At 41.3% G+C, this 17,732-nt stretch overlaps 1 protein-coding gene across 4 annotated transcripts in view; it reads left to right on the top strand.

Annotated features, from left to right (window-relative positions):
* The window catches only part of LOC125464660 (seizure protein 6 homolog), an 853,304-nt gene that overhangs the window by 528,984 nt on the left and 306,588 nt on the right, over positions 1–17,732 (top strand). The gene's annotated exons all lie outside the window — the stretch shown is intronic.

Genomic DNA, 17,732 nt, shown 5'->3' with positions numbered 1-17,732 from the left:
CTTAGCTCAACTATCTTCAGCTGCTCCTTCAATAACCTTCTGTCCATCATAAGGTCAGAAGTAGGGATGTTTGCCAGTGACAAGTAGTAAATAACATTTGCATCACACAAAGGCCAGGCAATGACCATCTCCAATAAGAGATGATCTAACTGCCACCTCTTGACATTCAATTGTGTTAGCATCACTGAATACCCCTCTATCAACATCCTAGGAGTTATCAGTGCACCAGAAACTCAGATGTACTCACCATATAAATACAGTAGCTGCAAGAGCTGGGCTTATCATATAAATGACACCAAAATTGATAGTACAGTTGACAATGAAGAAGTTTATCTAAGATTACAATAGGATCTTGATAAATTGGGCCAGTGGGCTGAAGAGTGGCAGATGGAATTTAATTTAGATGAATGCAAATTGTTGCATTTTGGAAAATCAAGTAAGGTCAGAATTTACACAGTTTCATGTCAGGGCGCTGGATAGTGTTGTTGAACAAAATGACTTAGGGGTCCAGCTACATAGTTCTTTGGAATTTGCATCGCGGGTAGAAGGGGTGGTTAAGAAGGCATTTGGCACACTTGCCTTCGTTGCTGAGATCACGGAGTATAGGAATTGGGATGTCATGTTGTGTTTGTACATGATATTGGTGAGGTCACTTTGGAGTACTGTGTGTAGTTCTGGTCGCTCTGCGATAGGATGGACAGTATTAAATTGGAGAGGGATCAGAAAAGATTAACCAGGGTGCTGCCAGAACTGGAGGGTTTGATTTATAAGGATAAGCTTGGATTTTTTTCACTGGAGCATAGGAAGTTGAGGGGTGACCTTGTAGAGGCTTATAAAATCATGAGTGGCATCGATAATTTGAATAGCAAAGGTTGTTTCCCTAGGGTTGGGGGTTGTTCAAAACTAGAAGGCACATTTTTGAGGTGAGAGGAGAAATATTTAAAAGGGACCTGAGGGGCAACTTTTTCACACAGATAGTGGTTTGTATGTGTAATGAACTGCCAGAGGAAGTGGCAGACGCAGGTACCATTGCAACATTCAAAAGACATTTGGACAGATAAATGAATAGGAAAAGTTTGGAGGGATATGGGCCATGTGCAGGCAGGTGGAACTATTTTAGCTTGGGAAGCCTGGACCGCATGGATTGGTTGTACCAAAGGGCCTATTTCCGTGCTGTATGTCTGTATGACGCTACAATTACAGAGGCTGCGAGAGCAGATCAGAGGCTATGAATGCTGCAATGAGTAACTCCCTCCATCACCGACTCTCAGTAGTAGCAGTGTGTACTATCCACTCAATACACTGTAGAAATTCACCAAAGACCCTGAGGTAGCACCTTCCAAACTCGCGACCACTTCCATTTCGAAGGACAGGGGCAGCAGATTCATGGGAAAACCTTCACGTTCAAGTTCGCCTCCAAGCCGCTCACCATTCTGAATTGGAAATGTATTTCTGTTCCTTCAGTGTCGCTGGGTCATAATCCTGAATTCCCTCCCTAATGGCATTGTGAGTTAACCCATTGCACAAGGACTGCAGCAGTTCAAGAAGTCAGCTCACCACTGCTTTCTCAAGGGCAACTAGGGACAGGCAAGAAATGTTGGCCAGCCAGTGATGAATTAACAAAGTATTCAAGGTTTTCACTTAATCTCAGCAGACCGGAGTGACTATAGCACAACTGCGTAGTGCAAAAGCTAGTGAGTGGTGAGAGTCTACTCATTACATCAATAAGAAAATATATTTCCTAATTACTGTTTGTAATAAATGATGGACAAGACTTTCTCAGGTTACAATTCTTTAAGAATGTAAAAGTATCTGCTTTTGAACAATATTTTTCTGAAACTCAGTATGTTTTGTTTACATTATTACCAATTAACGTGAGACGAATCTTACCCTCACTTCACGGGTCATTTCAATGCTTTAGCTGAACAGTCATTGCATAAAATGTCAGCAGCATCCCAAGAGCATCTTTCCATTACAACAAATTTATGTGTTTGCCATGGCTCATGTTGAGTGTTTATCAGTTGTTTCACTTAGTGTTCTTGATTTGCTGCAGACTTATTCTTGTCTGAGGAATGAAATCCATCCTGAATCAATTCTCGCTTTCGTGTCCCTCCTAGCTCCTCCACCGTCTGTGCCCATCACCCTCCTGGCAGTTCCTCCTCTTGTGACTCCTCCAACTCTTAGTGCTCCTCCTGGCTGCTAGCGCACTCACTGCCTCCTCACACCCCACCACCCTAGCTCCTCCATTCCCTCAGTCCTCCTCTTTGTTTCTCCCCCTCCTCTTAGTGGCCTCTTGCCCGAAATTCCTACATTCCTTGGTACCTCTCCAGGTTTCTCCCCCTCTCTTGTTGGTCCTGCCTCCTCCCCACTCCTGGCCCTGCCCTCTCAGTGCCCTTCCACTTCTCCCCCCTCCACTTTCCCACATCAGCCTGGGTTCCTACTCTCTCAGGACCATTCTATGTCACTGGACTGCGTCACTACATAAATAAATTTAACAGTTGCTGAAGCTCAAGTTTTCTGGGTGAGGAATAAGAACTCATCGTCATAAATTGAAAGATGCTGGGACACAGTGAATGCTAGAATGTTGTGTATACTTACGACCTATGTTAAGGAAAACCTACACCATTTCTACTGCATGTATCCCATTAGTGAATATTTTTGAGTTGATTGTGTATCGTTTGATTAGCTTTGGCAAGCTCCCAGCTAGTGTTACTTCTGTTTAGGGAATGGAAAATAAAGGGCAGGCAAAATGTTCTCCTTACAGAAGACATAACATAATTCTTTGCTAATCCATACTTTACTGACTTCATTCAAGCCATTTCCTTCAAATCAGGTTGTTTGTCACCGTGAAAGGGGTCAGTAATTTACAGAAAAGGCAATGAGAGAGATAGCGATGAGTGCAATTTTTCTTAATCACTTTCTGGGCCAGCATTTATTGCCTGTCCCTGGCTGCCCTTGAGAAGGTGGGGATGTGCTGCCTTTTTCAACTGCAGCAATAACACAGTAAGGCAAGATAAACAAGCATGAGGAACAGGAACAGGCCCTTTGGCTCACCTGGCCTTTTATAAACAAATAGAGCGCATTCCTTCAAGAAAAGGAATATGTCAGTAAACTATTTATACAAGTCTACCATTTTTGGAAGATGCTGTTCTTGATTCCAGCAGGAATTGGAAGAACAGCAATACAGGTTGAAAGATCCCAGCAATTTGATCCCAATCTGTGTAATGGCTCTAGATAGGATTTAGATTTGTCAGGTTGAATTTTGCCAGAAGTTTATCACAGCTCACATTTACTTGCATATACGTTTGCACACTCCTATCCCAAACATTAGTTAAGCACCAGACCACACATCCCAGCACACTTAGCTACATCCCATCTTATGACAATCTCTAAGTCAATGCTACTTATTCTCCATCCCATTGTGGCCTCACATCTTATCATTGTTCAATGTAGGACCATCACATACGGGGAAATATTTGCCAACACCAAAGCAAACAGAATAAGAAGCAGGCATGTAGTTCTCAGAGCACACAGGGACTGCTTGCAGGTTGACCATCAACAATTTTATAATCAATGCGTCATTACTGCACCCAACTTCCCTCTACGGAACTGGGTGTCAATTAAGTTCCTTTGGTGTCCCATCTCCTCCCCTCCATTCCAACTACGAACAGATTTTATCACTCCCATCGGCCAACCAGGTCGCACCTACTACTGGTATCCACGTATCATCATCATTTCGCCACCCTCCACCCCCGACTTCTTTATGTGCAACTCCCCCTCTACCCATATTCAGTCCTGAAGAAGAGTAATATCTGAAATGTTGATTTCTCCTCCTCCTCCAGAAGCTGCTTGGCTTGCTGTTTTTCCAGCCTTCAGTTTGTCTACCTTGGATTCCAGCATCTGCAGTTTGTTTGTGTCTAATTAAATCCTGTCTGACTTGTAGTACCTGATGCTACACCTCACTAGCACACTGAAGGTAATATTCTTCATGCTCAATGTCCTCTTTATCCCCCTCTGAAGACTGCTTTTGCCCTGCCCGTTCCTAGGCGTCCATAACGCCCATCTTTGCCTGTTCCAGATATGCAGAGCACAGCATTCTAGGATTATTTAGCACACAATATCTGTACTGTAGGCCATTCCAAGCAGTGGAGCTTCATCCTCAGCAGGCCTGTCATTTGCTCCCCCAAGGCCCTAGCTGACGAATGGACTGCATTGTGAATGCACTATGCCCTCAGTCAGAGAGTTATACAGTAGACTCATCAGTCTTGTTAGCAGGAAGTGGCCCTTGTCCCCCAGTAATCATCATGGTAAGGCATCTGGCCTTTCTAGCTCAGCAGAAGCGTGAGCGTTCTCAGTGATAAAGGTATTGTGGCAGTTCCCTAGGTGCCTGGTGCAGACTTCTAAAATGTGTCATCAATAATCACAGGTCACGCGTAAGTTAGTTGAATGAAACACTTCTGTATTGTTGAACCCTGCAGCGGAGGGAAACCAGCGATGTTGCTGAAGCTGATTACCTGGACTACAACACTGACCACATCACAGGGAAATGAGATGCAACGGTGTTATCCGGCACAAGTGACTCCAGTAACAGCCTTGATATATGTCAAGGATTGACTGATCTCACCCAGGCTGCCAGGGAAGGAGCCAGTCACAGAAAAATTTAGTGCTGTCACCTTAATGGCTATTGGGAGAGAATGGCCACCCACCCCTTCATGCAGTTGGCATAGTTCTGTGACAGTGTCTCAGGGTGAGCTCAATCTGATACTGCAAACTTGGCGTAGTTCTGTGACAGTGTCTCAGAATAATCTCAGTCTGATTCTGCATTTTGGTGTAGTTCTGTGACATTGTCTCAGAATAATTTCTTTCTGATACTGCACCTTGGTGTAGTTCTGTGACAGTGTCTCAATCTGATACTGCACTCGTTCATCTGGAGGAAAAGCCATTGAGAACAATACACTCTGGTTCTCCTGTACTTCCTCCACGTCCTGAGGACACTTTGCGCTGCAGCCTCTTTGAGTGGAGGCCATTGTTTGGAGGTTGCTGCTGGTCCTTGGGCTTGCTGGGATATTCGTTCGTCCTCCACTTCCCTACACCTTCATTGCATCACAGCTACAGCATAGATAACCCCTGCTGTGGCAGGACCCATCGGTCACGTTTCCAGTGAAGCTGTGTGAGGAGCATATGACTCAGAACAGGTCCTTAGCAATGTCAGCAGTCAGCATTCACATCACTCACAAATTACAGCTTAATATACTTTAATGGGATATGGAGCACTGTGACAGGGTAGGCCATGAAATACCTTGACATAAAACCTTCACATTGGACCTCATTCCAATGAATGCTTCACCAGTCATGTTGCAAAGAGACAGTAAGAAAGTATAAGGGATCTGAGCATGCTGAACCCTTCTCCTTCCAGCACTCATCACCCAGGAAAAACATTATTGTTGAAAAGAACATGTTGTGTTGTACTTACAGTTCAGGTTCAAAGAGGATCAGTTCCGTGCCCTTGTACAGCCCATGAGGTCTTGCATTAGCTTTGTGGTTTGTGACCCACAGGTGCCTATTTTAAGGTCACCTTGAACTATAGTTGCATCACAGAAATAACTATCTTCAATCTACAATGACCAGTGACATGATCAGGGTTACTGGGGACCAGCATTTTTACCCCACACTGTTGGATATTGTGTGCGTTTCAGAAACACAGCGATATTTTTGCAAAGGACTTCAGCCTGTACTCAGCAAGTGCATGGCTGAAGCAATTGCCCTTGAAGGGCCTCAGGCATGGAGTACATGTATTGGGACAAAAAAGAAAACTGACCTTATCCACTCTGTGTATAGTCACTGTCATTATTAATTTCTGTATTGCATTTAGGAATCAAGAGATCATGAAAGCCAGCACAGGTCATGTCAACACAGTGCCTCCCAGGCACAACCTAGCCATCAGCACCAGCCTCTCCCATCTGAGTCCCTTCCTACTTGGCACTTACCACCATACAGCCTGTCACTACTTATTTCCTACATGTTCCCCACTCACAATGTTGATTTATGACTCCCATTTGGCATCCCACTTGGCCAGTAGGGACCAGGAGGATTGGTGAATGGTGTGGTGCTGAGCAGGGTTGTCACCTTCTGCCAGGGCTGGCAGAAAAGGCCATGCCACCAGACCCTGCCAGTCTGGTCTGAACTTGCCACTGGAGTCAGTTTCTGCGGTCTGGAAGAATACCCAGAAGTGCCATGTGAAGGTAAGTGACCTTCTCTGCTCCTTAAAGGTAAGTGCCACTATCTTCTCTGTGATACCTAACACTCACTTGGTCTTCACCACTGCCCCCATCTCCCCCTGAGGATCATGCTACACCATGTTCACTATTGTCTGCAGCATCTACCGTCGCTTGCTGTAATCTCCTGTGTGTCTGGGGACTGAGTCACTGATTCTAATTCTTCACCTGGGTAACCCCCAATCTTCTTATTCCCTTCTTGGTTGCCCTACACATCAACCCCAGTACATTACCAAAGTAGTTATTATTTTATGCTTTAAATTATATGCATAAGGAATACAGTATTCTTATTCAACCGAACGTGTAATTAATAGTTATTAGTATTTTTGGCATAATTTTCTCTGCTGGTAGGATCTCTGGTGATTCAGAGATTTTCTCCACTCCAGAATATAGTCATAAAGATTCTGTCATGCCTCTGTGCTATATTTGCTAATGCGGCTATTATGGATGAGACATGATAGTGCTACAGGCTTAGATAACAAGGTGTAGAGCTGGATGAACGCAGCAGGCCAAGCAGCATCATAGGAGCAGGAAAGCTGACGTTTCGGGCCTAGACCCTTTAGGCCCAAAACGTCAGCCTTCCTGCTCCTATGATGCTGCTTGGCCTGCTGCGTTCATCCAGCTCTACACCTTGTTATCTCAGATTCTCCAGCATCTGCAATTCCTATTATCTCTGTACTACAGGTTTATTTTCTTGCTCTGCAATCTTGTTTGTAAAATACTTTCTCCCTAATCTAGTGCCTAGAATACAAAATTCACAACAGCAGCATGTATTAGATTTTTTTTGTATCAAAACCAACCTTAGAACTGTATTGGCAATCCATGTGCCTGAAATCTGTTCGATATCATCATAATCTGTTTGGTACAGTTCACTCAGGGAGTCAAGCTGCATTTTTACTTGCATGTTGTAGGCCGGAACACTGAATAGTGATGGGAGAGGATCTGACTTTCTTTCCGTCACAAGATCAACCAGGAACATCTCCTGTTCTTCCTACCTGTCACTGGCATGTTTTGGAAGGATTTGCAGATGATATCCAAGCAGTTTGTTCAGTTATATCTTTAGCCATTAGGTTCAGGGTAGGATTTGAATCTGGACTTTCCAACTCAGATGCAGGGTCATCACCCACTACGCCACAAGATCTCCCTCCAATTCATGATCTACTTATTCAGAATGCTGACAACAGAATGCTGATGTTGGCTTAAATAAGGCAAGACAAAAAAAATATTCTTGGCCTTTTACACAGGCGCCCTAGACATCTTTTATGATTTTGTTTTTCTGTGAATGCATGGTTGATCTTTACCTTTTTGCTGTGCTGCAAATTATTGATGCCCTCCTGGCTCTGAGTGGAATTTATGTATGAGCCCAATGCTTTTTATGTCTGACCATATATTCCAAACATGGTGGTATTATTTGCTCAAATTCAGTTCTTGGCTACACACCATTGACGGTTTCTGTTACAGGTGTAAAGTTAACCTTTTCACTCACGTTGAGCAGAAATATCAAATTGTTATGTTATTGAGGAAAATCTTAATATAAAGGGATTTGCAATGGTTGTGTTTTTAAACTAGGTGCTTGCGTTGCAGCCTCCCTACTCACAGTGGTATTTTAATATATTAATGGGTTGGGATAGTCTAATATAAATTATATTTATATTTTTTAAGTGACCTTTCGCACTGCTTACATTGAAGGGCGAATGATTTGCTTGTACATCTAAAAATAATTTTGAAATAGGGTGAATAAATGTGGTAAAACAAACCAATTGTCCAGTACCCCAGGAAGTGTATATTGTAACGGTTTAAAATGTCAGTGTACAAGTGGCAACTATATTTCAGTGTGGTTCAATCAAGGATATATGCATAGAAGCCTTGTTTAGTTTTCTCGATTGCTGTAACTGCAGGGATCCCCAAACAATCTTCATTGGCCTACTCTCCCTAATAAATAATGATTTTCAAAACTATCATTTGTAGACTATTTTTTAAATGTTTTTCCTCATAATTTCTGGAGCTTCATCATTGGCACAATGAGGGCTGAACTCAGATTCACAATTTTTTTGAATTAAATAATCTTTTAGCCGTAACTTGTGTTCCTAGAAGCTTGGCTTTAATCAGCTTTGTTCCCTTAGGAGCCACAGTGAATAATCAGAAGTGACAACTTGTTAGACATTGATAAAATCCCCCTAATGTCAGCCCTGGAAAAGGAGACAAAATCAAAAGTTTCAGATGCTGCACTTACATTTATGCCATTCATTCCCTTGCTACCAATCTAAATGACACAAACCAACATGACTACAAGTCCAGGCCAGAAGCTGGGAATACTGCAGCGAGTAATACACCTCCTGACTCCCCAAAGCCCGTCCACCATCTACAAGTCACAACTCAGGAGTGCGATGGAATATTCCCCACTTCACTGGACGAGTGCAACTCTAAAAACACTCAAGAAGCTTAACACCGTCCAGGACAAAGCAGCCTGCTTGATTGGCACCACATCCATTAGCATCTACTCCTTCCACCACAGAAACTCAGTAGCGACAGTGTGTACTATCTACAAGATGCTCTGCAAAAATTCACCAAAGATCCTCAGACAGCACCTTCCAAACCCACGACCACTTCCATCTAGAAGGACAAGGACATCAGACATATGGGAACACCACCATGTCCAAATTCCCCTCCAAACCATTCACCATCCTGACTTGGAAATATATCGCCGTTCCGTCACTGTCGCTGGGTCAAAATACAGGAATTCCCTCCCTAATAGCATTGTGGGTCAACCCACAGCAGCAGGACTGCTGCAGTTTAACAAGTCAGCTCATCACCACCTTCTCAAGGGCAACTAGGGATGGGCAAGAAATGCCGGCCAGCTACTGACACCGACATCCCACAAATGAATAGAAAAAGAAAGGCAATTTATTGTTGCCAATTGTTTCACTGGGCTGAATTAGAGACTCTTTCCATCATTCTTTACAAGTATATTATTATCAAGCAATCATGCTGATAATTAGGCTGGAATATTTGAAAGGGGATTATTGGGTTTAGGGAAGTCTGTAATTAAGACCATTCACTTGAAGGAAACATTGCTACATATACACTCCAATATTCCAGCTAAGCACCATTCCCCAGAAGTGGAATTTGGTAAATGCAACTGCACCTTCCTTAGGCCATTGTTGCACTTTGAGAAGTTATTTATGGCATGACATCAATCCTTCAAAGCTAATAAAAATACTCCAATATTTGTTTTAAGAGAGGTATCTTGCGCTTCTACATCAGTAGCAATTAGTCAATGTCTATCCTCCAAAAACAATTAAGCACGTACTCAGAGATAGCAAGAACTGCAGATACTAGAGTCAGAGATAACACAGTGTGGAGCTGCAACAGGCCAGGCAGCATCAGAGCAGCAGGAATGTTGACAGTTGGGGTTGGATCCTTCTTCAGAAATGGGGAGGAGGAAAGGATCTGGGAAGTAAATAGAGAGAGGAAGGTAGGTGGGATGGTGATAGGTGAGTGCAGGTAGGCAGTGTAGGTTTGGTCAGTGAGGTGGGAGGAGCGGATAGGTGGGAGAGAAGACGGACAGGTTGTGTCAGGTCAAGGAGGCAGGAATGAGAAGGAGGGTTGAACATGAGATGAGGCCAGGACTGGAGGGATTTTAAAACTGGTGAACTCCATGTTTAGGCCATCGGGCTATGGGCTCCCGAGGCCAAATATGAAGTGTTGCTCCTCCAGTTTGTGGGTGGTGTCATTGTGACACATATTCAGCCTAAATGATGAAGAGCCAGACTCCTCTGCTATGAAAATCTAAAAGGTACCCATATCTTTGATATCTATGATCACAGCTACAAGCACCAGCGATAACAAGGTGTAGAGCTGGATGAACACAGCAGGCCAAGCAGCATCAGCGGAGCAGGATGGCTGACATTTCAAGCCTAGACCCTTCTTCAGAAATGGAGCAAGAAGGCTGACATTTCGGGCCTAATAGCTCTTGATTAATTTGCTGGTTTCATGAAAATAGTAAAATTGATTAAACGTTCACAGAATGTAAGACCATTTTTGAAGGAGGTGCAGGTCATCAAATTCTAATCAATTGAGGTTACATTGAGTTTTCACTCCTCCTTAATAATAGCAATTCTTCAGGCAATGTATGCTTCCTGCAACTGCTGTCAATGCATTTTGTAATCTGAGCATGAATTTCACAACGTGCCTTTTGCTGAAGGCTGGAACCCAAACTCTGACCCAGATAGTGCAGAAAAATCTCTCAGCTGCAAAGCATGTCCTTTTTGAGTAACCTTTTTACCTTGAATACAGTACAAATCTGAAGAGATTTCAGTGCACCCATTTTAAATTCCAGAATTACAATTGGTATGAACAAAAGTTACCTTGTTAACAATTGTTCATATAATGTTCACAAAACATTATAAATTAAATTGATTTGGAAATCTGATGCTGAAGGCTCCCACTGATTTGAATTCTGAGGGTAAGGTGCATGTGTACATTTGTCGAAAGTATGAACTTGAAATAAAGTCTGTCAGAATTATTGTTATGTAATCCAAAATGGTCTCCAGGATATTGTAAAGGAATTGAGACAACCACATGCATTTATACAAAACCTTTAGAGAGATAAAGAACTTTAGTGTGCTTCACAGGACTACTATCAAACTGAATTTGACACAAAATTGCATTAGAAACTCAGGTAAACCTAGTCAAAAAGATATCTTCAAGGAAGAGGGGGAAATAGAGAGGCAGAGGATTTCAAGGAGGGAGATCTGGAGCTTTGGGCCAATGGAGCTAAAGGTATAACTATCAACTAAAACCAGGAATGTGTGAAAAGCCAGATTGAAGGAGTACAATGATCTGGGGTAAGGTGTGGTGGTGGGTTAGTTTCAGGGCTGGAGGGTCTCCAATCCCAACAATACCACTGTGAGGCAAGGGAAGTGGGAGCTGTTCTGCTGGATGTTGTCAGTGAGTTTGGTAATTGTGGGTGGCCAACATTGGGAGGCCAGGGTAGTCTAATTTGATCACAAGCTGCACCTCCAATTGATTACTGAGCCTGTTTATATCCACCTTTACAACTGCCCATCTCAAGCTTACCTTCTATCAATGAGAGGATCGAAAAATTAAAAGCACAATAAGATCATCTGTCCCTTGGAGCCTGCTCCACCATTTCATTCTGTCCAGATTGCCTTTCTCCAATGCTACTCTCACTTGTCTCTCAAATTCCACCCACACAACCAGCAATGGGGCAAAGCCTCACCTCACCTGACACTACACACAAAATGGCTTGATCATCATTGCCATTTTCACAAATCATCTCTGACTTCAAAGCCCTCATCTGCACTTATGAGCAATGATATGGTTTTACCCAACCACTCCTGCAAGATCCTTCAACTGCGCTGCAGCCTGAGCTCTCTGTCCAGTTTCCCTTCCCTGTGTACCTTTGCCAGTTCCTTTTGCTGTCTTGGCCCCACTCTCTGAAACCCTTTTCCTAACCCCTTCCAGTTTGTTATCTACTTTTCGTCTATTCAGAAGTCTAATGAAAACCTATTTTTTCCTAAAATAGGAAAATGATTTGCCATCATTTTTTTCTCACTGTCCTAACACTATTTGGTATCTGTTTTTCCTCTGCCTAGGGACATTTGCTCCAATAAAGATGCTTTATTAATGCCAGTAGCAGGGCTTCAAACAATAAATTCTCTTAAAGAGAGGTCCTGCTGGATGATTTTGGATTTTAATAGGTTCTAATTTTTTTAATGAGACATGAATAGGAAACACGTACTTAATTAATAAAGTTTGTGCAGTTGAATAATAATCTTGTACAAGGACCAAATAAACACAACCTAGGGTCAACAGCTACACTGTATTAATTCTCCCCGAGTGATGATAAATTTTAATCACATGCCATCTGGAATACAAGATGATTTATTCTCTCATTCAGCAACTCCCCAAACATCACTGAACTGAAGGATCTAATGCCCTGTCAAGAAGATGCATTTGGAGTTTCAAGCTATGTGAATTATTTCTTTTATTTGAGGCCAGGTGTCACACAGCACACTCTGCTGCATTTTGACCGAACTAAACTCTGTAAATAGGGATTCATGCAGTTATTAGCCAATTCCAAAAGGGAATGTTGGCACATTTTATAAATGCAAATCCTGTGTGAAATAACTCCATGGAGGCTGGTATCCAGTCACCAGGTCATCCTTTATTCACACTTGCACAGTATGTGGTCTCTGACAAGCCAGCTCAGAGCCAGTCCTTAGAGTCACAAGAACGCCAGAGATTCCCTGTTCGGCCCAGGTTAACAACACTAATCAGTGAACTCATACAATGCAATCCACTTAGTCCTCGATCCAATCACTATATGTGGAACATTTGAAATACTTGGGTGGGTGGGGACAATGTTTAAATAAATGGTAGTTGTCACTATTATTGTCCAAATTATTAATTGAATTACCCTACAGAACCTTATCCAAAGTGAATGTCTCAATGTTATTAAGATAGATATGTGTCCAATGAACCCTTTCAGCATTCTTTAGACCCCAGTTTGAATCTTATAAAATTAATCTACTTGAAAAATAGAATGCACCTTTTTCTTCAGGTATTTTTGAATAATATTGTATTGTCATGAATTTTATTTCAAAGTCTTGATTTCCAGTGTTTATTTTAATAGGATTTCACCTATGAGGAAAAATACATTGTACCCAATACTTCTTTGTCCTCTATGGCAAATGGTTCATCTTCTCCACAGTCCCCTTCTTTGCCTCTTTTGTCCAGTATCCAATAATAAACTGGTCCTTGTGAATTAATAATAGTGAAGTTCAAGGCAGTAACCTGGTGTCCACATCTACACAAAGTGAATGCTCCACTTACATTTATTGTTACCAGTTGTGTTAGAGAGGTAAAGCTATGTTCTTTTAATACTGTGGTTGCAAAATGCTTTTTTTCCTTTGTGTAGTAAAATTGTAAATATATATTTTGACTGTGTTTGACATATTGCTCCAAATGTGTGGCCAGGACGTACTGTATTCTTCCACCATCAAGGGGAAGATTCTTACCTCACATTCCAATCATGAACCCTACTCAGAATGATACAATGTCTCTGGCTTCATGGGTGTTGTATGATAAATTGAAACTCCTGCACTACACAGGAATATTTTGTCTAGTCTGTCTGTCCTGATGCAAGTTCTTCAACTGTACTTGTCTTTTCTATTTGTTTTCTCAAATTGACCCTTCTCAAATTCTAATTTACTTTCCTTTGAAATGCTATTTTTGTTTATTTTCCTGAGTAACTGATTGTAGTCATGTATCAATAATCCAATTCAGGGGAAAACAAATCCTCCAAAATTTGCAAACTTCATAGACAGATCAATTTGCTGGGAATTCAAATATATTATTTTTAAATAATTTTATTGTTAAGTTTGTATGAGCCAAGGGCTGATATTTAAATCAATCGCATATTAAAAAATGTCTTGTTCCTGTTGCTCCGTTAACACTGATTCAGAGATCAGTCCTATTCTTCTTGCTGCTACCAAAGTAACTCATCTTTCCTCTCGGCACATTTCAGATTTTCATGCTTATCTCTCTCTTCGGCTTACATTTAGATTAATGCAGTCTGGAAGGGAATTACAAGCTGTAACACAATTGAGGAATTCAGATGACCTCTTTAAGGAAGCAACTTCAGCTCAATGAGTTTAATAATGTCATCGGAACTGTAATTTGATTTTTTTAAATGCTGTACCTTTGGCCGCACCAGTGCCATTTTGAGATTTCTAGTGCACTAGTGTTGTAAACCCTGCTTGGGCATTGGTTAATTGCCTAGATTTTAAAAACAATTAGGCTAAAATCTACACATAAAAGGATGTTTAAAATAGCAGCAGCTGGTTGTACTTTCCCTTCAGCTATTTTCAATAAAAAAATGTCTTATTGAGGTCAATAATCAACACTTCATGCATTTTCATTGAGATTTGTCATTCCCCTCTCAAAGCAATATGATTATATAGCAAAATCAATGCATTGCAATGATAAGTAAAACATGTTTCGGTGAAAGTGACTTATGGTTATAATTAAATTGTTTTGAATGCCCTAAACCCCTTATCTGGTGATTGTGCTTCTAGATGGTGCCCAAGTAGGAATTTGCCTTCAATAAAAGAGTAAATATTCAAAGAACTCAGGTCTGGAAACATCTGTGAGGAGAGAAACAGAGTTAATGTTTCAAGCCCATGGCATTATTAAAACTATTGGTTAAACAGTCATAGCTTCAGGCTGCACATTCCTGCCAATTTGGTGGCATTCTAGCCACTCTATGCCTAGAAAGTCATCAATACATTGAGGGAAATATGCAACATCCTGACTTCATGTGGGCAGTACCACGAGCAAGGCCACAAACATTAACTTTTCACAGACAATTTTAAATAACATGGCCCTGAAATCTTAGAGTGGAATGCTATTCACTAAATAGAACTTTTACCTTCTTTTTCATTTAAAATATCCTGACAAAACTTTTTGGGAGTTGTTACACTGTTACATATCCTGTTCAAAGGAAGATCATGACACGTTGAAGTTGTTTGTGTTGTCGAGCGTGAGTAAGAAATCTTTTGAAAATCTGGGGCCCAAGGTAATTCAGTTTCCATCAGGAGGACACACAAAGGGTCCCACCAGACGGCTCCTTGATTTTCATGATAGAAACAGACACAGGAAGATCCCTGAAGGCATCTGACCATGTTTATAATAAACCCATTCTTAAATGATAACTGAACTTTATTTTTTGAAATACCCCTCACCTGTTTTAATGGCAATGTTGATCTATTACTTTTGAACAACTTAATAACTCCACTAAATCAAACTGGTGTCCATTGATGATCTCAATTGGCCTGATTTGGGTTGATTAGTCAAAAATGCAAATTTGGACAATTGTCCTGTGCCAGTATTCCTTTTGTTAAGAAGACACAATGTACTAACAGACAAAATATTTTAGAAACCTTGCAATAATTATTCAGTTTTGGGAATCTGGAATCTGGATGATTAAATAAGTGTTTTAGCACTTGGTAGAGGAACTTAGAAATTTGACTCTAGTTTCATTTCAAGTAGATTTGTTATATTCAAAATGCCTTCTCAGACAGTTTTCAACTTGACTCTCTGTTGAAGAAGCTACTTTGCTCAATCTCAAAGTTAATGGGAATGTTCAATCCATTTATGCTGCTAAACTTTGTAAACTAGGCTAATGAGTCAACTAGAAAGATGACTTTTAAGCCAATAACGGATGTGTAGTAATGGATGGAAAAAGACAGGAAAGAGATGTTACATTGGGTCCCCATTTTTTATGCATTCTGTATTTTTCTAGACAGCTGGCAGGGTAGGATGCGCCGGACAGAAAAGCTCATGCCAAAACCTTCACAGGAATAATCACATGATGCAGGAGGTAGGATGTGATGCATTGGAGGGAGTGTAGAGAATATTGATCAGGATGATTGTTTTTTTTCATTTGTTTTGATGTATTATTGTCACACATACCTAGGTACAGTGAAAAGTTTTGTTTTGCTTGCAGTACAGGCAGATCATACCATGCAAAATACGCAAGGGTAATAGAACAGCATGAGGAATACAATATTATAACTGCAGAGAAGATCCACTAAGAGCGAGGCCAACATAAGGTGATCCATTAAGAAGTCTAATAACAGCAGGGAAGAAGCTGTTCTTGAATCTGTTGGTATGCCTCTTTAAGGTTTTGTATCAACTGCCTGATGAAAGAGATTGGAAGAGATTATAACCAGGGTGGGAGAGGTCTTTAATTATGTTAGCTGTTTTCTGAGGCAGTGAGATGTGTAGATAGAGTCAATGGATGGAAGAGATATGCCTGGGATAGAGCAGTTCAGCTATTAAGACAGGCGAATAGGCTTGGGCTGTTTTCTTTAGATCAGGGAAAGTTGAGGGGTCCTGATTGAGGTGTATAAGATTATGAAGGATGGGGACAGCGTGCTTAGAAAGCAACTGTTTCCCCTAGTTGAAGGGGCAATAACAAGGGACATAATTTTTAGATGAAATGCAAAACGTTTAGATGAGATTTAAGGAATTTTCTTTACAGCCTGGAAATGGTGGAAAACTGGAATGCACTACCTGGGAGGGTCATCGAGATTGGAAACCTCACAATTTTTAAAATGCATTCAGAAAAACTCTTGAAATACAATAACACTCAAGGCTCTGGGCCAAGTGCTGGAAAATGAACAGATTGTAGATTTATGAGATAGCAAGAACTGCAGCTGCTGGAGTTAGAGATAACACAGTGTGGAGCTGGAGGCACACAGCAGGCCAGGCAGCATCAGAGGAACAGGAAAGCTACGTTACAGGTCAGGATCCTTCTTCAGTAGAGTAGATTTAGTGGTTTTGTAGTTGCAGACTTGATGGGCTGAAGGGCCTCTTCTGTACTGTATGATTCTGTGGATAATACAATTACACCTGCCCTTTCCATTCAACCTACAGGCTGGTTCAATACTGCTTCAAATTGTACATGTATTAACAGGCGTCCAGGTATATTAGAACCTATGAGTCGCTTTGATCTTCTATATAAACTAATGAATAGAATTAACCTATTCCTGATGAGCAATTGATATTAGGATGCTTATATGTTATCAAGAAGGATGAATAAAGTGAGTCAAAGAGGTAGCTTTAAAAGAGGCCTTAAAAGAAAACAGCATTATATGAACTGAGAAAAAATAATGAATGAGAAAATTCTCATCTAAAGTGTAGATGGACACTAACAGTGAGGAAAAAAATGGAGGGATCAGGAAGTAACAAGCAAGAATCAAGTGAGGAAAACTAAGATTGAAGACAGAAGCCTTGGTCTTTATGCCTATAAAACAAAGACATAAATTTCCCCTCCAGGCAAGAGCTGGATATTGGCCAAGGAGGAGACGATTTTTGATTCCCAAAACTACTAAAAGAAATCTCCAAATCATACAGCAAGAAATTTGGTTTTGGGACAATGTGGAGAATATATGGCAATTAATTGTTAAGATTAGATTCTAGGTGAGCCCTCAAATTGTTTTGACCAAACCTCGGATGAGATGCCAAAATTTGTGATGTTTACAGATAACATGTCCCAGATTGTTGAGCTCCTGGGTGAGTAGGGATGAACTGCCTCCTCTTTTCTATTCACTGCTCCTTATGGATAGTTGCTGAAGGTTAAATTGAAAAGGATCCCTTCCTCAAGCTTACCAACTCCCACAGCTACCCAGAATACACCTCCTCTCGAACACCTTCCTGCAAAAATGTCATCCCCTGTACCCAATTCCTTTGCCTCCGCTGCATCTGCTCCTGAGATGAGGCATTCCACTCCCGAACATCCCAAATGTCCTCTTTTTTCAAGGACATGAAACTTCCCCTCCACAGTGGTCAAAAATGCCCTCGACTGTGTCTCTGACATTTTCTGCAACTCATCTCTCACACCCTTTCCCCGCAATAACAACTAAAACA

This window comes from Stegostoma tigrinum, chromosome 27 (genome assembly GCF_030684315.1).
Source record: "Stegostoma tigrinum isolate sSteTig4 chromosome 27, sSteTig4.hap1, whole genome shotgun sequence".
NCBI lineage: Eukaryota > Metazoa > Chordata > Chondrichthyes > Orectolobiformes > Stegostomatidae > Stegostoma > Stegostoma tigrinum.
The sequence above is the reverse complement of the archived record's forward strand: the minus strand, read 5'-3'. Positions and strand labels throughout refer to the sequence as shown.